At 52.2% G+C, this 19,316-nt stretch overlaps 1 protein-coding gene across 3 annotated transcripts in view; it reads right to left on the reverse strand.

Moving 5' to 3' along the window:
- The window catches only part of NCK2 (NCK adaptor protein 2), a 131,753-nt gene extending 112,739 nt beyond the window's left edge, over positions 1-19,014 (reverse strand). The window contains exon 1 of one of the 3 annotated variants that reach the window (XM_079941029.1): positions 18,535-19,014. The gene's annotated coding sequence lies outside the window, so the exon portion shown is untranslated. Of the gene's footprint in view, positions 1-17,564; positions 17,735-18,534 lie in introns of those variants that run through there. The other 2 variants (XM_079941028.1, XM_079941031.1) reach the window with 2 other exon arrangements.
- Positions 19,015-19,316: the final 302 nt, after the last annotated feature.

A 19,316-nucleotide genomic window follows, 5' to 3' on the forward strand; every position in this document is an offset into this window, starting at 1 on the left:
AGATGCCACGCACCTGGGGGGGTGAGCACCACCGTGCTCGAGGTCCTCTTGGACGAGGTCCCCACGCCAGCCTTCTCTCCACTCCCAACTCTGACCGACACTCGCAGCACAGCAGGAAAATGCAGCAGGAAGGCTCCGGTCAATTATCAAACTAATTTGAACACTTTTAAAAATATTGGCTCATGAATCTAAGACTCACTACAGATGGAAATGGTTTGGGGGAAAAACCCACCCGCCCTCCAGGCGGAGGGAAGGCGGAGGAAAGGAGGTGTGGGGACCGAGCGAGGCAGCCAGGCTGTGCACCTGGGGACCCTGACTCCTGGCTTCTCTGCACGGACCACCCTGAAGGGGGCCTGGTGGATAAACCCCAGGGGACGCAGCACAAGCGCAAAAGAGCATCGAAACCAGGAGGCGAGGGAGACAGAAAGCCGTGGAGTCTGCCCCCTCCCTGTGGCCCCCAGCACCCCGCAGCTGGAACGGCCGGGCCCCTGCCCATCTCTGCCCGCATCGTGCTCCCCTCCCCCCCTTCATTCCTTCACTTTCTTTGAAAATTTTTTTAAAGGGTACACGAGAAAGTGATCTCTACTCTGCCTTGAGCCGACTAGGGTTGGTCACGGAAACCCGACACAGAAAGCAGGGCTGTCATTTCAGGGAGTCCTGCCTGGTAGGGAGCACAGCCGGCTGCGGGGCAGTGAGGACCGTCAGGCCCGGATGCCATCAGTCACCTTCCGCTGGGAACCACGCACGGCGGCTCCAAACCATGCGGCTGTGTCACCTCTGGAGCTTGCACGGCTCACCTGGGCACGTCACCTGTTACCGGACAACAGACAGCTCACACCCGGCTAGAGACTCTTCCCACGTACCTCTTCTAGGCATGCAAACGTACTGGAAACGGCTTGCAACGCTTTCTCTGAAATGGTCCTTTGAGATCAGATTACTGTTTAAACAAGAGTGGTCCCGTTACCTCTGTCTCACTTGGCCAGTGACCAAAACCAAGCTAATCCTATTCCATCACCCCCTTTACGCCCCCAAACAAGGCTCCAAAGAATGACCTGTTACTAACAAAAGGGACAAGACATGCTGGGGACTCCAGATGCTGTCACAGAGTCCTTTCAAGAACAGCCACCAGGGCTTCCCTGGTGGCGCAGTGGTTGGGAGTCTGCCTGCCGAGGCAGGGAACACGGGTTCGTGCCCCGGTCCGGGAAGATCCCACATGCCGCGGAGCAGCTGGGCCCGTGAGCCATGGCCGCTGAGCCTGCGCGTCCGGAGTCTGTGCTCTGCGACGGGACAGGCCACAACGGTGAGAGGCCCGCGTACCGCAAAAAAAAAGAACTGCCACCAGCCTGGAAGTAAGCTCCAAGCTCGGCCTTCGGGTGACCGGGAGGGAGTTCTGACAGCAGAGAGCTCTGGCCCTGTTTCACGGTCACTCCGAGGTGAGGCCTTCTGGAACCCGTCGACTCCAGGTGCCTGTCCAGAGGGGCCCTCACACCCTGGGGGAAACTGATGCTTGTACCTGACCGAGAATTGGCGCGGCCCCTTTAGAAGGGGGGGGTTTGGAAACACATATCAAGAACCATAAAGACATCCATACCACTTAACTCTGCAACCCCTCGCCGAGGAACTTATGTCAAGGAACAGCTCAGTAGAAGAAAAGAAATATAAAGGAGCACACAGGCACCTCATCTACTGGAGCAGGAATTTAAATGACCGAGTCAGCGGGAAGCAGCTTACACTACTGAGGGCGCTGTCCCTCTACGGGATATTGGGCAACAAGAAAACATCACCAAATTACTAATAAGGTGGGAAAATGCTCATATTAAGAAGAGTATGAAACTGTACAAATGGTCACACATAATTTCAAGGACTGATGACAAACGTGAAAAGTCTCTCTTTTAGGATGTTAAGGTGACAGGAAGCATTTTCCTTTTTAAATACTGTCTTTAAGAGTTAGTAGGTTGCCTTTATCATTAAAAGAAACTCCACCGAAAGAAGACAAAAAGAGCAGTGCCACAAAAGATGCCTCAAAAAGCCTCACACGGGGAGGCGCGTGTTCAGCCTGCACATTCATATTCGCACCTGCAGTGCTGCAAACGTACCTGCGGAGACCAGAGCAAGTGACGGGGACCATTCTGCCCCTAGGAAAGGGCAGCTGGGAGAGAGGCAGGCACAGCGGGGGTGCGGGTGCACTAGGGATGCGGGTGCACTAGGGATGCGGGTGCCTTAGGGATGCGGGTGTCTGCTGCGCCCCCCCACCTGCCTGGTGAAGACGCCCAGCCAGCCGCCACCAAGGGTCACCGCACACGTGTGCAAATACAACACACCCACGTGAAAACACTCCAGAAAGGCCGCCAGGACCGCACTCGGATAAATTCCCTATTTACGCGGGGCGGAGGCAGCCTGCGGGGGCACAGTCAAGAGCAATATTAGGGGAGGGCAGACGGAACGTTTGGTAAGGGCCCGCGGTCATTACTGACGTGTTCGTCCTTGAGGAAGCGTCCTCCACAGCCCCGCAGCTGGCAGTCACAGCTCCGTGCACCAACTCTTCTTCCAAGCCACTTCTTATTTTATAACGTATTTCTGTTTAATACGGGGTCAGAAACTCCAGGGACCCTTCTGCCATTAACACCCGAGAACCAAAAAGTCAAACTCTTTAATGCGAGAGATTTTTAAAAGCCCCTGACAGTTTCCTGACGCTGGAAGTTACTCTAAACCCCTAAGTCCCGAATCCACAACCCAACCCAATCACTAGACTATTAACTCATCACAAATCCCAGAACACTATTTACATTCATTTTTTTCAGATAATAAACGGATATGTATTTTCCCACTATGACGACTGAAATAATTAAATTTACAAAAACAATGACTAGGCCTTCTATCTGATTTAAGTACAATTATTCTTAGGTTTTTCTTACAGACAAAGGATTTTATGTTATGCGCCTGGGGGATGTTCCGTCATCACCGCATGACTGGAGAGACTTCTGTGAGGCAACAGAATTAAATTACTTTCCACGATGCCCATGTGGACCAGCTCTGGCCCGAGGCCTGGGTCCCAGCAGCTCCGTCATCAGACAAGACTGCACCGGACCTGCCAGGCCCCCGCCCTGTGCCATGCACGCCCTCCCCCCGTCGGAAGGGGAGGCCCAGGGCCTCCCACTCAGGATGCTTTTTAATGGTTTTCATTTTATGCGATTGTATGAGAAGACAGGCACTAAAGTATGACTTAGAAAAAGAATTTGAGACGCACACGTGCTTCTTCAGGTATGAATACGCTAACCAAGAGGGTACGGCAGGTCTAATAACCCCCGTAATTTCAAAGCAAGATGAGAGCAGCCCAAATCCCAACCACCGCAACCACCACGACGTGGTGACGCAAAAGCCCCGCTCGTTTCCCTGACGGCCGTGAACGTCACGGGCTGTGCTCCCTACTTCCACAATGGAAGGAAACACTAATTCATTAGCTAGCGAAGATACAAATGTAAGTTCTTCACCCCACGGCCACGGACCCCCTGAAGTCCACCCTCTCCCCACAGGGCCCCCGGAATAAGAACCGCCTTTGGGGAACCACTCAGAACTTCCCATGATGCCATGAACCGGGGCCGATTCAACAAATCCCTAGATTCCAGACTCGGGTGGGGCCCCAGGGAGGACCCGTCAGAGCAGAGGCTCCTGTGCTGTTGTACCAGGAACGCGTGCGGATGTGAGGAGAGAGCCCGACCCGGGAGCCCGAGGCTGGACCAGTCCCCCGCTCCTTCCCACTCCCCTGGTTTGACGCTCTGCCGCCTACTCACTACCGTTTCCTCCAGCAAGTCCTCTTCCAACTTGAAGCTGGAAGGAAGCTGAACAGACCACCTTGTTCAGCCCTGCTTCTACATATGGAACGCTGCTTCCAGCAGACTTGCTATAAAGAAAACCCAAGCCCAGCCAATTCCAAAAATGCTGTCCTTAAACGTTTCCCAGCAAAGTGGGAGTTCTCATTTTCATGTCATGATTCTTCTACACATAGACGCCAAAACTCACATCAACAACCCCAGTCAAAACAAAAAAAATTCAGTGAAAGATTTTTTTTAACAGTTATCAGAAACTACAGGTCAAAATAGAAATCATAAATTATACTTTAACACGGAGACATGGATTTAAAGAAAATAATGTTCAAAAAAGCCACTGCAGATGTTTATATGCAGTCAATTTTAATAAACAAAATGCACTAATACAAGTTCTATGAACACGAATGAACATAACTGATTCTCTCTAATGTACGTAGCTCTGGGGAGGGCGGAACGGTAAGGAGTATCCCCACAGGGCGCCTTCCACCTCCACCCTCAAAGCATACCGTCCGTGGCAGGGCGCAGGGGAGGTACAAACAGGAAAGCGAATAGAGGCTACCGGCCCTATTAAACCTGACCCTCTCTGCACCCCAGAGAAAGGCCAACCACTCTTCCGCCTCATCAGCCACTGGAGGAAAGCCCCACGCCGTCCCCTCCCCAGGCCAGCTGCTGAGCCCACGCCCCGCAGCCCCAGTCTGCTAGCACGCACACCTGGAGCCGCGTCAGGGCACCTGGGCAGCTGGTAAGGGCCGCCAGAGCGGCTGTGTCCACAGATGCAGTGCACCTTCCCTGGGCTGGGGCCGCAGCAGGACCTCCGTCACCACTGAGCACTTCCTCTCCTGCAGGAACCATCTCAGGCCTCCGCCCCCCTTCGCCGGGTCTGCCTGAGCACAGGATGGCCATCTCAGAGCGTGAAGCATCGGGCCTGTGCCGAAACCGGGAAGATCTGCTGCTGGTTTTTATTTGCCCAAATTGGACAAAGCCCATGGACACTGCCATCGTCACACGTGCACACACTCACCTGCTCTCACTCACACACACACATGACAGAACCATTTCAGACAAGCCTGGCACTGAGGACCGCCCTCCTCTGGCCCAGACTGACCTTTGCAGGGCAGGGTTCACGGCTGTGACTCCATTTCCCTCCATCAGACCTCTGAGGGCAATGGGCTTCCTTCCAAGACTGCAGCGCAAACAGAGGAGCCCTGGGTCACTCCCAGTGGGCCCGCAGTGGACAGCCTGGCAGAGCCGGCCTCGGCCAGAAAGTCAAGGTTAGTGGGGACACGCCACGTTGATATCATGCACCCTGGACGGGATGTGATGAAAACGGTGCTCACCCTCTGTGGTCTTCTCCCCCAAACCTGTAATCCAGCCTAATCACGAGAAAAACACAAGACAGATCCCAACAGAGGAACATTCCACAAAACACCTGACTGGTCCTCCTCGACACTGAAAATATCGTCAGAAGGAGGAAAGTCTAGGAACTGTCACACCAAGAGGAGCCTCAGGAGACACCATGAGCAAATGGAATGCGGTTTCCAGCACGGGATCCTGGGGCAGAAAAGACCATTAGGGGAAAAGTAAGAAGATCCAAAAAAGTATGGACTTTAGTTAATAAAGTACCAGTCTTGCTTCATGAGCTGTGGCCAGGGCACCACAGTAACGGACGATGTTCACAACAGTGGAAACCGGATGCTGGGGATGGCAACTCTCTGTACTCTCTTTGGGATTTTTCTATAAATCTAAGACTTCTCTAAAATTAAAGGCTTATTTTAAAATATATATGTGCTATACATCCTACACATAAATCCATATATGCAGAGCATAACATGAAGGCCTTTCGACAATTACAAAGCGCACTTCGGAAAAATTAGTAAAAAGTCTACTCGGCAAAAGGAGATAAACACATTTATTGATTAGCTCAACACGACAGTATAAGGTTATTTACTTGGTTGAAACTGTACAACTTTTGCTGTTCTTCAGAGAACACGTGACCTGTACTTACACACATAAAATCATACTCTACACAAGTCTGTAAACGACAACAAAAACCTCGCTTCCTTGAACAAGACCCAAAAAGACTTATTGAGCAGGCATTAAACTTTCTCCTGTTAAGGTCCCTGAGAGCCAGGAATCAGTGTATTCCAATCGATCTCTAAAACGGCCAACACAAAACTCATAGTTCAAATTAAATTCTCGTTATTCTCAAATGAAGCTTCACTTAAACACTAAGTGAATCACAAATTAATTCCAATGCATCACAAAGACTATTTTACACTAACCCATGTCATCAAAAGTTAAAGGAGGAACTGTGAACCAGTTCAGTGTGAAACAGAGGACAAATCACTAATTATGATTTGCATTGTTTTGAATGCCAGGATTAAATTATTTCCGGATGCTAAACAGAAACACAGAAACTGGTCCACCGACTTGCTGTTAAAAGGGCACAATGATTTGGGAACTAGATGAAGCCGAGGTCAACGACCTGAAACACTGCATTTGAAAAAATACAAAAACTAACATCTATAATGGAGCGAACAAATAGTTCACATTTCAAAGGAAACACTCGAACTCGACAATCAGGATAAAAAACAAATCTGCAAAATGCCTGAACAGGACGGATTTACAATATTCATCACCGATCCAGGCGAAGCAGTCATCTGACTAAATAAATCTTTTCTAGATTAAAATGTAACGGCATAATGCACTTACACCGTCATCAATTAGGAAAAAAAAAGAATTAGAAGTATCAGTGGGCTTCCTGACACCGGCATTCCATTAAAAGCAGCAATAAGTAGTTTTGTCCTTTTTCTTTTTAAGAGCTAAAAGTCGTAGGCAGATAAATCACATGTAAACAGAGTTTACATAATCTGAAAATTACGGAGTAGTTGACCCCAAAACCACATGTTCATCCTAAGCAAACTGACAGCATGGCCTCACGCAGGCCCTGGAAGACAGCACCGTCCCGGGAAGGGAGGCTGGTGTCGGGGGAGGACAGGGTACCAGCCCCAGCTGCAATGCGGCCACAGAGCTTTACCAGCGGCAACCGGGACCATCCCTGCTCAGCGGACACTCCACGGTCTCAGGGCTACCTGACTCTCCCAAGAATATCTGAAACGAATTCTCCCTGGCCTTGAGGACTTTCCATGGGTCTCTCCTGCACCACCCACAGGACCCCACAGAGAAGCACGGGCACTCATTCTGTACACTGAGGCGAGAGTCGACCGTGAACCTGCAAAATCACTCTGCTGGCTCACAAGCTCCCTGAGGGCAGGGCTCTGTGCGGTCCACCTTCGTATGTCCATAGCTCCTAGCACGGTGCTTCTGCTGCAGCCGGCACTCAAAAGTATTCACTGGGTGACAACTCAGGGACAGCAAACTAGTCCGGCAGTCTGATCTGTGGGTCAGATCGGGATGGAGAAGGCAGCCTGTGCTTTGTCCCCGCACACGTGCCCTTCGGTCCTCCAGCCAGGTTCACAAAAAGGGACCAGCAGCCTCAGTTTACCACGCGCAGGCCGGTTCAGCCCACTCTGTTTTGAAGACCCTCCTCGAATAAGGAACTGCACAGCTGCAATTTCTAAACAGGGAAGCAGAGCCACAAAAGGTCTTTGAAAACATCAGCGTTAAGCCCCTGCTTCGCAGAAGATGAGACGGAGATAGAGAGGTGTTAGACGCGAGCCGGGCAGCTTGGGCCAAACTAGCAGCAGGTGGACACGCGCACCCTCACTGCTCACAGGAAACCAGACGTCTCCGAGTTCACATTTAGACAAGCTATTATTGAAGTTCAGGATGAGGCTGTTTTAAGCCAGCCCCTATCATAATGAAAAGTCAGGAAGTTACTGCATGCCGGCAAACGTTTTATTTTGAGGGAGGAGGGGATTTCAATACCGTAAAGACAAAGCCCTAAGGAAGCCCTGTGTCCACAGCTCCAGATCCGGGGCATGACCTGACAGCAGGACCCCTGCGGCCAGCCCCCGTCCCTGTGACCCTCACGTTCCTTCTCTCCACAGTGGCCAAGTCACAGTACTTGCTCCTCCACCGATGAGTCAGGATCAAATGATACAGTGACACACACAGAACAATTAGACACACACAATGTTATGCAGCACACAACTGCAGAGTCTCCAAGTCTGTCCAGAGAGTGACTATTAATCTTTCCTAGGTCCTTCTCAGTGCACACGAGGATGGGAGGTTAAGGAAAGAAAAAGACTGCCTGTACTTGTAACCATCTCCACCGAGAAAAGTTCAAAAATTTCCAGCGTGCTCATTCTGTGTTTATCCTAGCAACAGAACAGGAAGAGAGCAGATACAAGAAGTGACCAAGTCAAAGGGGAGAGCAATACAACAGGAAATGATTTACAGAAAACAGATCTAGATCAAGCCGAGGAAGCTTCTAATTGGCAGCCCTCTCGATTTCTAGGCTTCTCTGACTTGATCAAGAAAAAGAAGGGCAGAGAGAACATGACGATCCAGGCCACCGCACAGGCAGCTCTGCCACTGAGCCAGACGCTGAGAGAGACGAACAACCCAATTATCATCTTCCCTTTCCTCCTCCCTGGATAAGGTCTAATTTGTGATATTTTGGTTCTCTCTCCCCTGAAGAGTTTATTTTAGAACTATATAAAAAAAAGGAAATAAAACATTCAAAAGCTGACAGATGTGACCAGCTCAAAGATTAGCAGGCTGAACCTAGGATCTTAAAAACTAGTAACAACAAAAACAGGGGTTTTTTTCCTATAAACAATCACCAATTGTAAGGATTCTGAGCTAAGTAAACAGAGGTCTTTGATTAAACCAAACTCTGGAAATCAACTACCTATTAAAAGCAACTGATAAGGGACCCCATCACTTCCCTGTTTGTGGACATTCTAAAGGGAATGTGCTGTCACCACGGTTCAGCCAGATTTCATAATGCTTCCTACAAAATCAGCATTTCATATTTATCTGGTCCAAAGAGGGAGAAGTAGAAAATTTAAAAAACAATGCATGCCATACTTTACCACCAACAATATTATAGATAAACCACGGTTAACTCAGTTATATTAAACTTTCTCCTTTATACACTTAACTGTAGAGGTGTATAAATACTGTTTAGCTTTCTAAATAGGTATTATTTTTGATGTTTATAAAACTGCAGGGAGGGCTTCCCTGGTGGCGCAGTGGTTAGGAGTCCATCTGCCAGTGCCGGGGACACGGGTTCGGGCCCCGGTCCGGGAAGATCCCACATGCCGCGGAGCAGCTGGGCCCGTGTGCCACAACTACTGAGCCTGCGAGCCACAGCTGCTGAGCCCGCACGCCACAACTGCTGGGGCCCCCGCGCCTAGAGCCCGTGCTCCGCAATGAGAGAAGCCACTGCAACTAGAGAAAGCCCATGTGCAGCAACAAAGACCCAACACAGCCAAAAATAAATAAATAAAATAATTTATTTAAAAAAAAAAAACTGCAGGGAAAAAATGATCTCCAAGAGGGCAACTGTGTGAAGGAATACATGGGCCATTAATTGAAAGGTTTAAGCAAAGTACATGAGCAGTCGCTCGTAACAAGGCTGCTGAAACACTGACTTTTCAGGCCAGTTAAGCCTCTGATGTGGGGACAGTCTGCCGCATTGTGTGAAGCTGGGTAGCATCCCTTGTCTTTGCCCACTGGATACCAGGACCACTCTCCAGTCCTGACAACTGGAAAATGTCCTCAGACACCACCAATTGTCCAGAGGGGCAGAACCACCCCTGGTCGAGAACCACTAATTTACATACAAGAGTAGAAGGTCACGTCTCAAGTTCCTTTTTTTTTTTTTTTTTTAAGTATTTGTTTACTTACTTATTTTGGCCGCGCTCTGCGGCATGCGGGTTCTTAGTTCCCCAACCAGGGATTGAACCCATGCCCCCTGCATTGGGAGCGCAGAGTCTTAACCACTGGACTGCCAGGGAAGTCCCATCAAGTTTCTTTTTTTAATATTAACACCTGAAAAGGTGTCCTCTTGTATTTGCCAAAGTGAATTGCTTTTATTTCTTAACCCAAATCTACCAGCTAGGAAAATTCAAAAACGAATGGGAATTTTCAGGTATGCAGTATGTTGAAAACATTTTCTGCCTTTGACTGTAACAACCCTCTCCGACCTGAGACATTAAGGAAAAGAGGATCTCCTTCTTCCAGAAAGCAGGGCAGCCTTCCCTCCCGGGGCTGAGCTCGCCTGGCACAAGGCACAGTCAAGTTCAAGCAGCGGAGCCGTCATCTACGACCCTCGACGGAGCCTCAGTTCCACCCAGGCACCCTTCAAAGTGAAAATGACAACAGCAGAGGGTCTGTTGTCCTTCCCCCAGTTTTAAGAGGACAGTTTCTTTATCGTCACCACCGGGTCTTATCTCCTGAACCATATGAAAGAGACCTACGACGGAGACCCTAAGAAGGGAAATGACGCAGCACAGACGTCTTAATAAAGGGAGGGGAGCTTGTACACACAAGCCAGGCCAGTCCGAAGAAGGCAGTAAGTGAACACATAAAGGAAAACCACCCGAGTGCAGGTAAGGAAGGCAGATGACTTAAGCTGCATGGCCAGGGTCGGGGAATCACACACGAATGTGAAATACAGGGAAGAACCAAAAGAAAGGAAAAATCTGTTTTTATAGCCGTCTTGCCAGATTCTGCTCCAAGTATGTTCCTTAAAAAAGAAAGCAGGGCTTCCCTGGTGGCGCAGTGGTTGAGAGTCCACCTTCCGATGCAGTGGACACGGGTTCGTGCCCCGGTCTGGGAAGATCCCACATGCCGCGGAGCGGCTGGGCCCGTGAGCCATGGCCGCTGAGCCTGCGCGTCCAGAGCCTGCGCGTCCGGAGCCTGTGCTCCGCAACGGGAGAGGCCACAGCAGTGAGAGGCCCGTGTACCGCAAAAAAAAGAAAGAACGAAAGCAGTTTGGTGAAAATTCACTATTCACCTATATCAAATGTCCTGAAACTGATTCTAAAGTAACTCCCTGAATCCTTCGTTATTTCGTGGTCTCTTAAAAATACTCCAGCAGCTTGCAGTTTTTACGTCCATGTCCCCAGGCTGGTTCCCATCACTCAGAGCAACAAGAGAGCTGTTTATCCCCAATCTCGACATCTCCCCACCACCCCTGCCCCCAACACACACGGACTTGAAAACAGGGACACAAGCTTTTAAAGGTACTGCCCTTAAAACGAACACAGCTGGAAAGGGGGAAAGAGAGACAGAACCGCTCTTCTGTAGCCAGGCTTGCAAGTGACGTAATTAAAATATCTGTTGACTTGCAGACATCCTTAAACGCTCAGCCAAAACTCACAGGATACGAAACTGAGGCACATCCTTCAAGGAAGATCGATGCCGACACTGATGGGCTTCATCCAATGAGACAGCCGCTGGCGCCTTCTCTACGCGTCTCACGCCCATCTCTCCCTCTTCTAAGATTCCTCCTGAGCTGGCCGCCCTCACCGCGGCTGGGAGAATTATTAAGCTTGTTTAAGTAAATAAATCTTTGCTGCTCCCCCTGGGACAGGCTGCATGGAGAGAAGCAGCTGGACTGCAAATCTAAGCCTGTGAATTCAGAGAGCCTGCCCGCGTGACAGCCCATCGGAGACCGCCTTCCCGACCTGGAAACACACAGAAGTCCCCCCCACAGCACCACACTCTCGATTGTACGTCAGTTCCATCTGCCCTGAGGGGAGGCTACCCAGTGCTTCCAGGGCCCTCCAACAACGGAAGGGCGAGTTCAGGATGGTCCGGCACTACGAGCCTCGCTTAGGACGGCAGCCGATGTCGAAGTTCCCACAAAGTTAGATCAGCAGCCTTGCAAAATTCCAAATCACCTGAGAATTCATCAGAAAAGCAAATTCTCAGGCCCCCCTGCAGACACACTCTGGTGTGTGTCCAGCCATGTGAGTTTGAAGGAACCCTCCAGGGGTTGCTGAGGCCCTGCTCTGGGCTGGAGAGTATGCCTGTCTGGGGGTCCCCTGGCCCGCGGTACTCAGAAAGGAGGGCTGGCGGGCACGAGCCGCAAGGCCGGGGACGCTCACGGGTGCGCCTCTGTGACTCTCCGCGGCACACCCGCCAGGACCACTGGAGCAGCCGGTGCTTATTCACGATGTCCTTCCAAAGTCCAGGGGCTCCAGCATAACTTGGCTGGTAAGAGGTTCCCAGAATGAACGACCTCCAAGCTCTGCTCCCTATCAATGGTTTTCCATTATGTTCCTCCAATCTTACACCACATAAAAGTTTACAGCTCTGTTTACGCATTTTCAGATACACCTTAATGAAGAGATGGTGGCCTAGCTTAGTGGCTAAGAGCAGAGCCTCAGAAGTCTCAGTGTGAATTCCAGATCTGCCACTGACCAGCTCTGGAACCTTCAGCAGCCTGACCTGCTATGTCTCCATATCCTCGACTATAAAGAGAAACACAGCAAGAAATCACACTCAGGCTTTTTTTTATATAAATTTATTTATTTTTATTTATTATTTTTGGCTGTGTCGGGTCTTCGTTGCTGTGTGCAGGCTTCTCATTGCGGTGGCTTCTCTTGTTGCGGGACACGGGCTCTAGGTGCGTGGGCTTCAGTAGTTGTGGCACGTGGGCTCCAGAGCACAGGCTCAGTAGTTGTGGCGCATGGGCTTAGTTGCTCTGCGGCACGTGGGATCCACCCAGACCGGGGCACGAACCCGCGTCCCCCGCACCGGCAGGCGGACTCCCAACCACTGCGCCACCAGGAAAGCCCCACACTCAATTTTTGAAGGCATTCAATGGGCTAGTATTTTGTGTAACGTGGTCAGCACAGTCACTACAATGTGTGGTGTGTGTGCGTTAGGGAAGAAGCCCGTGATCACTAAAGAAATATGACTTTTAGGTTCTATACTTAGAAATTAAGTACTTAAATATATCGGAAATACACTGAACACTAACATTCCCAAAAAGTTATTTTGCATTGGTAACGTAACCTCTAGAATTCTACACACATTTTAAAACATTTGTAAAATATACAAGTATCCTGATTATAGGTAACCACATCTGGTTTGAGCACTCTAAAACTGCTTGAGTACCTGAAATACCACAGTATTCCTTAGAACTACAGATTACACCTTTCCCACTACAGAATAATAATTACCATTATTATGATCCCAGGCTGCTTCCTCTATGTCTTTTCAGCTATCTCAACTCAGGAAAACACAGGCTAAATGAAGCTTGCATCATTAAAGTGTACAGACCTGTGCCCTCCAGCACGCAGCCACCAGCCTCGTGGGGCCGCTGAACACCCCAATGTTGCGAGGGGAGAGGTACGCCATGAACGGAGAACACGTGCCGGCTTTCAAAGACTTCACACAAATAGAAGAATGTGAATCATCACATTAATAACGTTTTATGTTGAACACGTGGAAATAAAGATACTTTGGCTCTACCAGGTAAAAGAACAGACTGTGAAAATTAGTCTCACTTGTTTCCTTTTACATCTTTAACGTGGCTACTAGACAGTTAAAAGCCCCCCTGTGGCTCGCGTTATATTTCAATGGGACAGCACGGCTCTTGACAATCTTCAAGGGGCGTTTTCAGGAAACACCCCACATGAAAACAGACACAGGCAGCGTTTTCGGCGCCAGCCTCTCCTCCTTCCTTAAGGGTCAGGTATAGTTCCGGGGCACTTGCGCCGTGATGCTGTTATTACAAGGGTAACACTGAATCGGCCCCAAAGTACAGAAGTCTTTAAAAATAAACTCACAATAAACGTTATCACAACTAGCAGGCTGCCATCCAGTGTGTACTGGGGGCGGGGAAGCATATTTAGAGGCTGAGAAAGCAGTGAGGAGCCCGTGGCGCAGGCCCACAGTAGCCACATTGAGGACGGGGGACGCTGACCCGAGGGCAGTGGGGAGCCAGCGATGGGACCACGGCCAGGCTCGGGTACCCGGGCGCAATGAGCAGGGTGGTAGGCGTGGTGAAAGAGGTGTTCCGCCAGTGCAAGTGAGAGGGGAAGCACCGCAGGGCTCAAGTGTAAGAGATCTTTTGGAGGTAAAATTAATAAGATTGGGATTTGGGAGGCAAGGGAGAGTCCAGGATGACGCAGTGAGTCAATGCTGGGGACATTAACGAGAAGGCAGGCAGGTCAGGAGGCGGTGCCAACAGCTGTGATGTTCAGAGTTTTCAGTGGAAATGACCGGAGGGAGGTCGGATGATTCACTGGAATGACCGACTGAGTCAGGAGTGAACAGGTTTGCAGCTGGAGAGCTGCGGTCACACAGGGGATCACCTAGAACAGCTCCCACCGGCCCAGGCCAGCAACACAGGCAGCGATCAGCGTGGACGTCACCGAACCCTCCCGCACCCGCCAAGGGGACGCTGGCTCCCAGCAGATCCACAGTCTTAGCAGCAGCCCCAGCGATGCTCCTGGCCCCAGGTTCCATCCGTGGCCAGGAAACGCTCTCGTTTCCATACCAAATCCAGCACTTTCCGTACATCTTGTATTTGACCATGATCCTGATCCAAAAACCCTGCTGCAGCTGAGCCAACACCGGCTGAGGGGAAGCGTCCACAAACGGAATCGGTCAGGGCTAGTTCTCTCTCCTAATGGTTCTCCTCAAAGCCTGAAGCATCTGGATCCCAGCGGCCGCCTTCCCCGCGTGTGGAGGCTGCGTGATGAACGCTGAGCTGCCAGCCCCTCCCCTCCCCGCCACAGATGTCCTCAAGCACTAGATTCCAGATCGGGGTGACAGAAGCCACAGGAAGCCCTAAAATCATCAGCCTGGTTTTGAACAGAGTGACGCACTGTTATGAACTGAACTGCCCCCCGAATTCACATGCTGAAGCCCTCACCCCCGACGTGCCTGCATCTGCAGAAACAGCCCTGGCAGCAACTAAAGTTCAATGAGGTCAGAGGGGTGGGGCCCTAACCCAACAGGACTGGTGTCCTCCTAGGAAGAGGAACAGACGCCAGAACGCCCCACATGCAGGGCGTGTGAGGACACAGCAGGAAGAGAGGCTCACCGAGAACTGAGTCTGCCAGCACCTGGATCCTCACTTTACAGCCTCCAGAAGGGCGAGAAATAAGCTTCTTTTTCACGCTCAGCCTGTGGGATCTGTGAGGGCAGCCTGAGCAGGCGTGCACACACTGAATGGGGACAAGCGCCCTTCAACTCGCAGAGAATGTCCAGGCCAACGGGCTCAGACACCAAAATCAGGACAGGAGGTCACCTCCAGAGTGAACTCACCTGCCCGCCCTGCTCCCACCTGCAGCCGGGCAGGGGCCCACACGCTCCGCCCATCAGGACCTGCGGCAGACCCGCAGCCTCCCAGGGACTACCACGCCCAGCACCTCTGGGGGTCGTCTCCTCCTGCTGAGCAGCCAGGGGGCTCTGTCACCCCGCCACTGTCTCTGGGCTCCGGGGTCCTCACACAGACATCAGGGCCAGAGCCCACGTCACCATGTTATTTCGATACTAAGTATGGTGGTGGATGGGAAAGCTAATTGGTAAGCCATAATCTTCCATCTGAACACTAGTACCTGTTATTTTTATCTGACTTGGGCGTTTCAGATCTTCCTTTAACTACCAACCAGCAAAACGATCCCACTTTCCAAAACTCTCAAAAGGGGAAATTGCAGTATTTCGATTCTGAGTGCACTTGAAGCTTCTTTTCTTAAAAACATTAAAAAATGGTATAAAAAGAGGTAAGAGGACACTACATGGCTAGCTTACCAGGCCGGGATAACAAATGCTCTGTCCAGAGTTTCCAGTTCAGGTTAACCTGGACAGACAACCTATTGAAAAGTAAAATATTTAGGCATCCCACCAGGGGGTGATGTAGCTGGTTTGCTTTCCATCTTGCTTTTTTTTTTTTTTTTAAATTAATTTTAGCTTCAGGACTATAAATGACTCGTTTGACAGAGAATTTACCAAATAGAGAGGCCACCAGACCAAATCCTCCCATTGTCTGGACCTGGACGTTCTGGAAGCAAAACCTTATGAACCTAGAGCCTTAATGACTGACAGGCTCAGAACTCGATATTCACGTGTTCAATCAGTATTTTCTGGGCATCCGTGTGTACAAGGAATGAACACAAGCCACGGGGCCAACTGTGGCAAATGCATGTGTGTGCGTTGGGGGAGGGAGTTATAACTGGTTAATGTTAATTATACCTTCAGAAATTGACACACTTTGGGATCCATTCAAAGTGAAACGCAGGAAAAGAAAAAAACAGTCTCATTTTTAAAACTGTGTTACTAAAATGGCCTAAAGAAACAAGAAACTATCTTTACTTTAGCTCCATACTTTGAAACCGTTAAATGGCTCTCCTGACCTCCTACTAAACTGTCTTAACTCAAGCATTTAACAGTATCAGCACGATGTCATTTTTAGCCTTTGAAAACAGGCCACAAAGGGTTTCCATCACTCATTTTAGGAAAGAGAAACATTTTGGAAGGGCCATTTGCAACTCATCTGGATGGGAAAACTCATCTTGCAAGCCTCGGATTTGAGTCGTGGGGAGTTTCCAGTTCATCTGTGAAGAAAGTCAGCTTACTAGATTTCCAAACATGGTCCACCACCCTACCCTGCAGTTCTAGCGAGCAATCTTCTGCTTGATTTTTCATATAGGAGAAGCAACTCACCGGCCCTCTCCCCTGGTTCACGGGAGGCCATTCTGGGCAGTGAGAAGCATGCATATCCCGGAGAAACATGTGTAACACAGCCTCATCCAGCCAATGCTAATGAAGTGACCGAGGAGAAAGCTCCAGGTCATTCTGGGCAATGGAGACGACTTCAGGGTATTTTAAAAGGTTATCCAGTTTGTATACACACAAGGAAGACTTCAAGTATGTTTACAGTGGATGACAGCACGTCTCAAATACTGTGTACATGTGATCTGTTTGTTGGAAAACCTCAATAATCGCCCAGTGCAAATATTTTAACAGAGGCTGGGAAATGTGGCAGCTTCAAAGAGATGAGGGATGAAGAGAACTGAAGTACAGGGCACGTAATAAAGAAAACCTCAAAGCCTGACAAATGAGCACAGCTAGTTGCGATCCCCTTCATCGGGCCCCACCTTAAATGCGGAGCGAAGGGGACGGGTCAGCCTATCCTCCAGATGGCAATGTCATCCCGTGGCCCAGAATCAATCCTGCTGAGTACTTAGGTAGCAGCTGAGACGCTCGGGGCCCAGGTGAGGCCTCTAGGTTACTACCAGCTCACAGCTGCTTTAAGTTCCCAATTTCAGCCTCAACTAGCTGCAGCCAGAGGACCACTAAGATCCGGCCACTTTCTTCCAAACTACATCTAACCAACCTGGAGGAGAGAAACATCACAGTAGGATTTTCCCTCCTGGTCACTAATTCAGAAACACGGTTAACACCCACATCTGGGGAAACCCCTGTTCCAAACACCTAAAAGCCTACACCGACAGCTGAGTCTCCTGGTTAGGCCCACTCGACCTGCTCGTGTTCACTGGCTGCTACCCTCTTTATACGACCCCACCACCCATGCCTGAATCCTGTCATTCATTTACCCGTTCATCTAGGGCCCCTGGGTAAGTGAATTAAGGGAGTGTTCAGAAGAAAAGTTTAGGTCTGCTTTGATAAGTTAATTTCAGCCCAGATTAATTTCATTTTCAGTCGTTTTAAGTCCTGTTGCTTACGATATCAAATGCAGTGGGATGAAACACACCCTGAATAACTCTCATTCCTACCAAAATCCCTTTGGCGAAGCCCAGGAGAAAGCCACACTGGGTCGGGACCAGGTAAAGACCCCCCTACCTGTGGGTCCCGCAAGCCACACCCGGTGGCCTCTCGGGGTGCGGTTTCTTTGGGGTCAAAGGAAGGGGTGGGCCTGCGCGGGCCCAGCGCTGCGGCCTGCTCATCCCGTTGTGCAGACGCAAACTTGCCAGGTTCAGCCTTAAACCTGTTGGCAAAATAAACAAAGCCAAATACGGGGGACACTGCCGACCTGACCTGTCCTGGGTGCCAGAGGCCGACCCGCGCCCGCTCCTGCTTTGTCCCCAGCGCTGTAGAGACGCCAGTGAGTCCGGAACCCCCGGGCACCCGCGCAGCCCTTCCAGGGCGATCTCCACGGTCCACAAACGAAAGCGTTTTGCGATCACACCCCCCGCACACTCCACGCCGACTGCGCTCACCAGGGGAGTTACCGTCTACGCCCTCAAGTCACACACCGAATTCTTCCAGAACCTCTGGGTGGTTCGATCGCCCAGAATAAGCCCAGGGCAGCGCGATCGTGAGAAACTTTGTTTCCGGGGCCGGTGATCTCGGGCAAGATGCGGAGCCCGGCCCCGGCACAAAGCGCCCCGGCCCGGAGAGCCTCCCGTACGCCAAGTGACAGCAGCTCCGCAAGGGTTCGCAAACAGTCGCGACCCACAGAAGTTCCGGGGGCCGCGCTCGCCTCCCGCGTCCTGAGCGGAGCCTGCGATCCGCGCGGTCCTCCCCGGGGGCGCGCCCGGCCCCCGCGCCGCGCCCCCGCGCGGGCCCAGTCCCGGGACCGCCGCGCAGGCCCGCCCAGCCCGCCCGGCCCAGGGAGGGGACGAGCCGGAGATGCCGGCGGCCGCGGGGCCAGGCCGCGAGGGCACCCGGCCCCCGGCCCCGGCGCGCCCCGCCCCGCCAGCCCCGCGGCGCCGCAACTCCGAGAGCGGCCCAAGTTGGCGGCCCCCGCCCCGGCCCCGGCCCCGGCCCCGGCCCCGGCCCCGGTCCCGGTCCCCGCCCCGGCCCCGCTTACCTCGCGCGCCGCCCGCCGAGGCCGGGGCAGCGGCGCGGGTCCCGGGCGGCGGCCGCGCTGCGCCCGCCCAGGCGCCGCTCTTTGTCTGCGCCCCTCGCTCCTCCCGCCGCTCGGCGGACGCTCAGGCCCGGGCGGACCCCGCGGGCCCGGCCGACCCCCGCCGCCGAGCCCCGCGCCCGCCGGCCCGCTCTGCTCCGGCCTCCGCTCCCGCCGCGGCGCCCCCGCCCCTGCCGGCAGCGCCCGCCGCGCGCCCTTCCTCCTCCGCCTCCTCCGCTCCGCCCCGTGACGCCGCCGGGGCCGCCCAGGCCCGCGCGTCCGCCGCCCGGGACCCACCTGGGCGCGCACGGCGGCCGGGCTCGGGCGGCGCTGGGACCGGCGCGGGGTTCGCGGCTCGCGGCTCGGCCGGGGACGCAGCCCGGCCCGGGGGACCCTGCGCGGAGCCGAGCGGGGCGCGGAGGGGAGGGGAGGGGAGGCCCCGCTCCGACCCTGCGCGCTGGCGGAGCGAATAGGAGGACGGGAGAGGCGAGCGAGGCAGCAACTTCGGTATCGAAGGACCGGCGGGTGGTCTTTCCATCGTCTTTTTGTTTGATTTTCTTATCGGGACGCCCTGGGGCTCGGCCACCGCCCCCCTCCCGGAAGCCTTCGCCTGGCACCCTCGGCGAGGCAGGCCTGCGGTCCATCAGAAAAGTGACTTACAGAAAAATGTCACTTCCTCTCTGTAACTGCTTCTGGGCATTTTTATTTATTTGCCTTGTATCTATTTACTTTCCCAACCAGACACT

This window comes from Stenella coeruleoalba, assembly GCF_951394435.1.
Source record: "Stenella coeruleoalba genome assembly, chromosome: 13".
Taxonomy (NCBI): domain Eukaryota; kingdom Metazoa; phylum Chordata; class Mammalia; order Artiodactyla; family Delphinidae; genus Stenella; species Stenella coeruleoalba.